This window comes from Pipistrellus kuhlii, unplaced genomic scaffold, assembly GCF_014108245.1.
Source record: "Pipistrellus kuhlii isolate mPipKuh1 unplaced genomic scaffold, mPipKuh1.p scaffold_m20_p_35, whole genome shotgun sequence".
NCBI lineage: Eukaryota > Metazoa > Chordata > Mammalia > Chiroptera > Vespertilionidae > Pipistrellus > Pipistrellus kuhlii.
In genome coordinates, this window is record NW_023425535.1 from 3,007,509 (window position 1) to 3,015,303 (window position 7,795).

The following is a 7,795-nucleotide window of genomic DNA, read 5'->3' on the forward strand; positions in this document are numbered from 1 at the left end:
TGCTGGTGATAAACTCCTTAGCTTTTTTTTTTTTTGTCTGGGAAAATCTTTATCTGAACTTCAATTCTAAATGACAGCTTTGCTGGGTAGAGTAATCTTTATTGTAGATTCTTGCTTTTCATCACTTTGAATATTTCTTGCCACTCTTTTCTGGCCTGCAAAGTTTCTTTTGAGAAATTAGCTGACAGTTGTATGGGTACTTCCTTGTAGGTAACTAACTGCTTTTTTCTTACTGCTTTTTTAAAATTTTCTCTTGGTCTTTAACCCTTAGCATTTAAATTATAATGTATCTTGAAGTGAGCATCTTCTGGGCCATCTTGTTTGGGACTCTCTGTGCTTCCTGGACTTGTATGTCTAAAACTTAGGGGAAGTGTTCTGTCATTTTTTTCAAATAGGTTTTCAATTTCTTGTCCCTGCTCACAACCCCGAAGGAAATAGGTACCTCAGTGTCACAAATGCAAAGCCCAAGATTCTGTCAAGCATTGAAGGAGCCCTGGATGACCATGCAGCGGGCTGGCCACAATTTTAGCCTGGTGAGACCCCAGACAGAGGGTCCAGCCAGGAAACTGTGAGATGAGATATTTCTATTGTTGTAATCCATTAATCTTGTGGCATTTTGATATCCTGCACTTAAATATAAAAGACCAATTACCAACTATCAAAAACACTTAAACACTTAAACTTTTTTTCTTGGATTATAACATTCTTCCTTATTTTTAAATGATTATATCTACCTTGTTAGGTAATATAATCATTTGCATATTACAATGTATCCCTTTTGACTCTTTTATATGCATATATTTATAAGAAAACATTATATAAAACTATATATATATATATATATATATATATATATATATGCATTATGTTAATGATTCTCTAAGCATTGATATCTCAAACATTTTTTTCTAGTAGGTTCCCTTGAAAGACCTCTTAGAAATAGTTTTCTCTGAGCTCTTGCATGTTGACATCCATCTGCACCCTCTGTACATCTACGTTTTACTAGATATTAAATACTGGAATCACATTTTCTTTCCTTGAAAATCTTGACTATATTAATCCTTTTTTCTAACATAAAATGTTATTGTAAAAAAGTACAATAACCTGATTTTATTTTATTCATACTCTTTGTATAGGTACCAAAGGATATTTTTCTTTTCAAACTTCACTAATTTTACTAAAAAATTTCTTGGTATTGCCTTTACCAGAAGCTCAGTTGGTTGGAATACCAGCTTCAGGAATTTTGAGAAAGAAGAGCAAAGTTTGCCCTGACTGGTGTGGCTCAGTGGATATATTGTCGGCCTGTGGACTCAAAGGTCCCAGGTTTGATTCTGGTCAAGGGCATGTGCCTTGGTTGTGGGCACATACCCAGTAGGGAGAGTGCAGGAGGCAGCTGACCAATGTTTTTCTCCTATTGATGTTTCTAACTCTCCCTCTCCCTTCCTTTCTGTAAAAAATCAATAAAATATATATTTTTTTTAAAAGAAGAGCAAAGTTGTAGATATCATGCTACCTGATATCAGACAATATTATAAGGCTATTGTAATCAAAACAGTATTAGCATAAGAGCAGGCATATAGAACAATAGAACAGAACAGTGACCCCAAAAATCACCCACATCATTTTGGTCAATTAATATTTGACAAAGGAGCCAAGACGTATGGAGTAAAGACAGTCTCTTCAATAAATGATATTGGGGGAATTAGACCAGTAAATGCAAAAAAAAACAAACAAAAAAAACTAGATCACCAACTTACATCATACATAAGAATAAATTCAAAATGGATAAAAGACTTAAATGTTAAATCACAAAACCATAAAAATCTTAGAAGAAAATAGGCAGTAAAATATCAGACATCTCTCATAGCAATATTTTTGCCATCGTGTCTCCTAGGCCAAGGAAACAAAGAAAAATAAATAAATGGGACTCTATCAAATCAAAAAGCTCAGCACAGCAAAAGAAACCATCAACAAAATTAATTCACCATGCAGGAGAACATATTTGCCAATGATACATCTAAAAAGGGGCTAATTTTTAAGATATACAGAGAACTTATACAACCCAACACAAGGTAGACAACACAATAAAGATAGGCAAAGGACCTAAATAGATGATTCTCCAAAGTGGACATTTGGCTGGCCAATAGACACATGAAAAAAATGCTCATGTCACCAATCAATCAGAGAGATGCAAATTAAAACTTCAATTAGGTATGCCCTCATACCTGCCAGAATGCTACTACCAATAAACCAACAAGTGTTGATGATATGTGGAGAAAGTGTAACCTTTGTATGCTTTTTTTTTTTTGAAATGCTTACTTTTGCAGCCACTGTGGAAAACAGTAAGGAAATGCCTTAAAAACTAAAAATGGAACTTCCTTTTGACACAGTGATTACTTCTGGGAATATATCCTAAGAATCCCCAAATACCAATCAGAGAGAAGATATGCACCCCTATGTTCATTGCAGCATTATTTACAAGAGCCAAGATACAGAAACAGCCCAAATAGCCATCAATAGACACAGTGGAATATTATGCAGCAGTAAAAAAAAGAAGTATCTTTTACTCTTTGAGACAGTATGGATGGGAGAGTATTATACTAAGTGAAATCAGCCAGTTAAGAGAAAGACAAGTACCATATGATCTCACTTTTATGTAGAATCTAATGAATACAATAAACTGATGAACAAAACAGATCCAGAGGCATGCATACAGTTAACAAACTAACAGTTGTTAGAGGGGAGGTGGGCTTGGAGACTGGATGAAATAAGGTGAAGGGATTAGACAAGAAACTATGTACATAACATAGACACAGATAAAGAGTGCTGGAAAGAAGGAAGAGGGTGGCAGGGGCTGGATGGAGATAGAGAATTGAGGGGAGAAAATGGGAACATCTGTAATAGTGTCTACAATAAAAATAAAGTTAAAAAATTTTAAATTAAAATATTAAAAAATAAAATATACATATTGATTTAAAATACATTATAAACTGGCATATTGGTCAGGAGGGATGCAAATGTGCTTAAAATGTTCTAAGATCACTGAATTATTTAAGAAAAGGGTAAATTTATCAATAATAGGTTTTAATAACTTTAAAATGCTTCTTATAATTTCTATTATAGCTGCTAAAAGAATAGTAAAAGAGTATATACTTTTCACTAAGAGAACTTAACATGGTCAGGACAAGAAAGAAAGAGAAACATAAGGAAGAGTACAAAGTAAAAGCATATAAAGAAGATTAAAGCCCCAAAATATCAGTAATTACAATACATTGTAAGTGGATCAGGTGCTCAAGGTAAATTAAGAATATCAATAAATCTAAAATAATACAAGAAGACTGAATATGAAAGAGTCTAAAGACGGATTCCAATGCTAGCCTAAAGAAAGATGGTGTGGTGCATTACTTTTAGACAAAATGGAATTCAGGCTAAAAGCATCATAAGAGAAGTTCCCTGGAAATATATGGCCATTCTGAATTTGTGTCCACCCAATAAGATGTTAAAAAATATAAGGCGTATATACAAAATAAATGAAGCATATAAATAAACTTGAAAAATGTAAAGAAACAAGCACAAAGTAATAGTTGGGGATTTTAACCAATCTCTTTTAGTTATTAACAGAAAGCTCTGACAAAAATCTAGTGAGACACAGGGGGAGACAGCCATCCACAAGCCAAGGAGAGAGGCCTTAGTAGAAACCAACACTGCTGACACCTTGATTTTGGCCTCCAGATATTTGAGAAAACAAGGGTTTGTTGTTTAAGCCAAAGAAAGTAAAATAAAATATAAAATAAATAAAATAATGAGACTACAGGAGAACATCATGTGCCAATTGACCAAAGAGCACATACAGAACACTGCACACACTGCAGAGGGACACTGCAGAATGTTCCTTTCCAGCTCTCCTGACACACACAGAAATGCTCACACAATCTGGATGCCCCCACACACCAAAATGCTCATACTGGGGGCCATAACGCAAATTTAAAATTATGTAAAAAATCTATAGTAATAAAAGTATAATATGCTAATTACTGGTAGACCAGATGTCCTTCCGGATGAAGTCGGGGCTGCGAGGGAAGGACATCCGGGTGCCAGAGGGAAGCTGGGGGAAGGAAGGCCTACTCTTGCACGAATTTCGTGCGTCAGGCCTCTAGTATTGGGATAATATGCTGTGTGGTTCCTAAATCAAGTGCAATTATGCTAAAAATTAGTAACAGAATGATAGCTGGAAAAGTCCTATATCTTTGAAACTTTAATAATGAGACAAAGGAAAAATATAATAAAAATGGAAATGCTTTAAATTGATAATGATAGATTTAAAAATGTTTTAAGACAGTAAAACAGTATATAGAGAGGAATGTATAGCCATAATTATTAGAAAAGGACATTAGCTAAAGAAGCATCACTCTCAAGAAGATAAAGAATATAAAAATTAAACCAAAGAAGTAATAGCGTTCAGATCGGAATCAATGACATAGATTAAAAAAATATGCAACATGGAGAATAGACGTGGCTTCATCAAAGCTGATTCCAGCGTAGCCGTGTGGCTCAGGGGTTGAGTGTTGACTTAGGAACCAAGAGGTCACAGTTTGATTCCTGGTCAGGGCACATGCCTGGATTTCCAGCTTGATCCCCAGAAGGGGGCCTGCAGGAGGCAGCCAGTCAATGATTCTATCTCATCATTGGTGTTTTCTATCTATCTCTCCCTCTCCCTTCCTCTCTGAAATCAGTAAATCTAACCTAATAATAGAGTAATACCCAAATTAACCATCACTGCTACACAAGCCATGTCCACCAGCCAATCAGAGTGAGTATGCAAATTAACCCAGCGAAGATGGCGGTTAATTTGTATATGCAGAGAGAGGGAGGAGTGAGGACTGAAGACAGCATAGAAGGAAGAGGGAGGGAAAGTGGGAAGCAAGGCAGCGGCGGCTGCTGGAGGGAAAGCACTGGCAGGCAGTGCCTGTGAGGCGAGGCGAGGTGCATAGTGGTGGCACAGCCGGTGGCGCGCAGCGGGTGGTGGAAGGCAGCGGGGGCCTTGGGCAGGGCAGGGTGGGTAGGCGTGGCAGGGTGCGCAGCAGCCGTGTGTGTCAAGGCCCCAGAGGCAGAGGCAGCTGCAGGCTCAGCGGGCAAGGCGCGCTGTGGTGATGGCAGTGCTTGCTGCTGCGGAGATGGTGGCAGAGGTGGCCGAGGGCGCAGTGGGGCGAGTGGGGGGACAGGAGAAGTGGAGGTGGCGGGAGGGAAGCCTGCCGGAAGTCTTGCAGGAATATTCCTGCAACAGGTGCCGAATTATATTTAAAAAACTGGCCCCAGTGGGGCTGATTGAGAGAGGTCACAAATAAATAGCAAAATGAGGGGAAAAAGGCTTATTTCATTACTGAAGACTTAAAAAAAGAAAGTGGGAGAGTTTATGAAAAAGTTTATGCCAACAAATTTGAAATGGACAGATTCCTAGAAAAATACCAAAACCACACAATGGAAATAGAAAACTATAATAGGTCTAAAAGTTCAAAGAAATGAATTCATAATTCAAACCATCCCACAATAAACACTTCAAGTTCAGGTGGCTTCACTGCATGTTCCAAAAAAATAATTAGAACTCCAACCTTATATAATTCTTTGGGGAAAAAATGAAAAAGTTTAGCAAACAGTTCATACCAAAACCCCAAATGGAAACTATGAGAACATAGCAGATCAGTTTCACTCTAAAATGTATGCATACATCCTAACAAGGTATAGCAAATTGAATCCAGAAATAAACTGCCAGAAGATAATTTTGTTAAACTATCATTATGTCTCAGTGTTAAACATACACACACCAAATATTTAATTCCTCAGTTAATGAGGAAACCGTGACTAGTTCACAGGAAAAATTTTAAGGCTACACATAAATCCTGAAATTTAAAAATACATGATAAACTGACATTTACCATGGATTTTAGGAAGACTTAATTGTCCCTTCACTGAGCAGTTAACTGCATATCTGCAGACATGGATCATTTGCATTGCTACCAGTTATCAACAATTCACAGTACTGAAAATAGCTCAAAGACTATGAAAAGCACAATTCCCACAAAATTAGAAAACATAAAATGAGAAAATTCCTTGTTTTCTATTAAGAATACCAAATAATCCTTTTGGTCCCATTCAAAGCTTTATACAATTTTTTTTTTCCCCCAGTTAAAAATGATATAACATGATCAAGTTGGGGTTTCTTCTAGGAATGTGGAATCAGTTTGATAAATCAATGAATAAAATTGATCACACTAATGGATTAAAGAGGAAAATGCTGTGGATAGCTTAATAGATACAGAAAAAGTTATTATAAAATTTAATATTCACTCTTAAACTTGAAAAAGAATAGAAATTTCTTAGCAAACTAGAAATAGAAGGGAATTGCCTTCCTCTGCTCATGGATAGGTAGGGCATCCACTCAAGAGTGAAGCTATTCCCCTCTGCGGTCAAGCCTGCCTTGACTTCTGGAAAGTGGGTGGGAGCGGCAGGGCTGAGTCCACTGCCAGCCAGGCGTGGATGCTGCCCAAGAGATGACTGTGTCCCCTTCTGCAGGAGCGCAGGTCTTCCTCACTGGTGCCAATTCTTAACCTTTTTCTCAGTTATGGACAGAGTAGATTGGTTAATCATACCCCATAGAGCACCCTGAGAATTTTCTCAGTATCCTTTCTGTTCAGGATCACTGCTGAGATGTTAGCAATCCAGAAACAATCCTCTCATACACCCGACTTGTATAAAAATACCTCGCTCGGCAAACAGAAATGGCACATTGGGAAATACATCTCCTGCAGGGCACAGTGCTGAGGCTGCAGGTGCCTGGTCCCTGCAGCCAGCTCCGAGGAAGAAGCACAGCCAGTCAGCGTCAGTGGGCCACATGGGAGCCGCCCCACAGGCAGAAACCTAGCACTGATGACAGGGTGGGACCTGCCCTCTGGAGCCAAGTGGCGCTCTACTACCTGCCAGGCATTTGGGCCCCTAATGTCTCAGGTCAGGTTGTGTGGAGGAGAGCCCTCCCGGGGAGGGGAGAGACTGCCCAGGTGGGCAGGAAGGGGTCAGGCAGGGAAGCCTGTGTTTTCCTAGACCTCTAGAAAAAGTGTGTCAAGTTGAGGGTGAGTAGATGGAATGATAAACTGGAAAAGCAAAGCAAAATAGTACCATAAGGACAAATAGCCTGCCACTGCCCTATTGGGCTTCCTCCGTGCTGTTGCGGAGGAAGACGCTGTGAGGAGAGGACAGGAGGATCCATGGGTGTGGGTGAGAGGGTTCCCTTCGGGAAGCAGAGTGGAACTCTAGGGAAAGCAGAGCAGGCGGCCGGTGGGAGATCCGCACAGACCTGGGCTGAGGAGCTTTGGCCACAGTCTGCCTTTTCCTGTGGCTTCTGCTCCTGGTAAGTCACAAAGATGTGCTTCTAGTCTCTCTCCTTTTCTCCAGCTCACCCTCTCCTTTGGCTCACATCCACACCCACACCCAGGGACATCCACATAGCTGCACATCTCCTGATGCTTCTCCACCTGCCCACCCACACCTGCCTTCTGAGCAGGGCGCAGGCACTGTGTCATATTGCACTCATGGTCCTCTCCCAGCAAATGTGAGTAAAGTCAGGAAGTAGGTGCCATTTGTGAAGCACTGGACACACACTTGCACAGCGAGTACGCTCCCAGGCAAACAGCATCATGTTATTATTGATGACTTCCCCATGAGCTCCTCCCCATATAATACCCATATTTTGGGCATTGAATTTTTTTTTTTTTTTGAAATGCTAAGGCATGTTCTGCCCAAA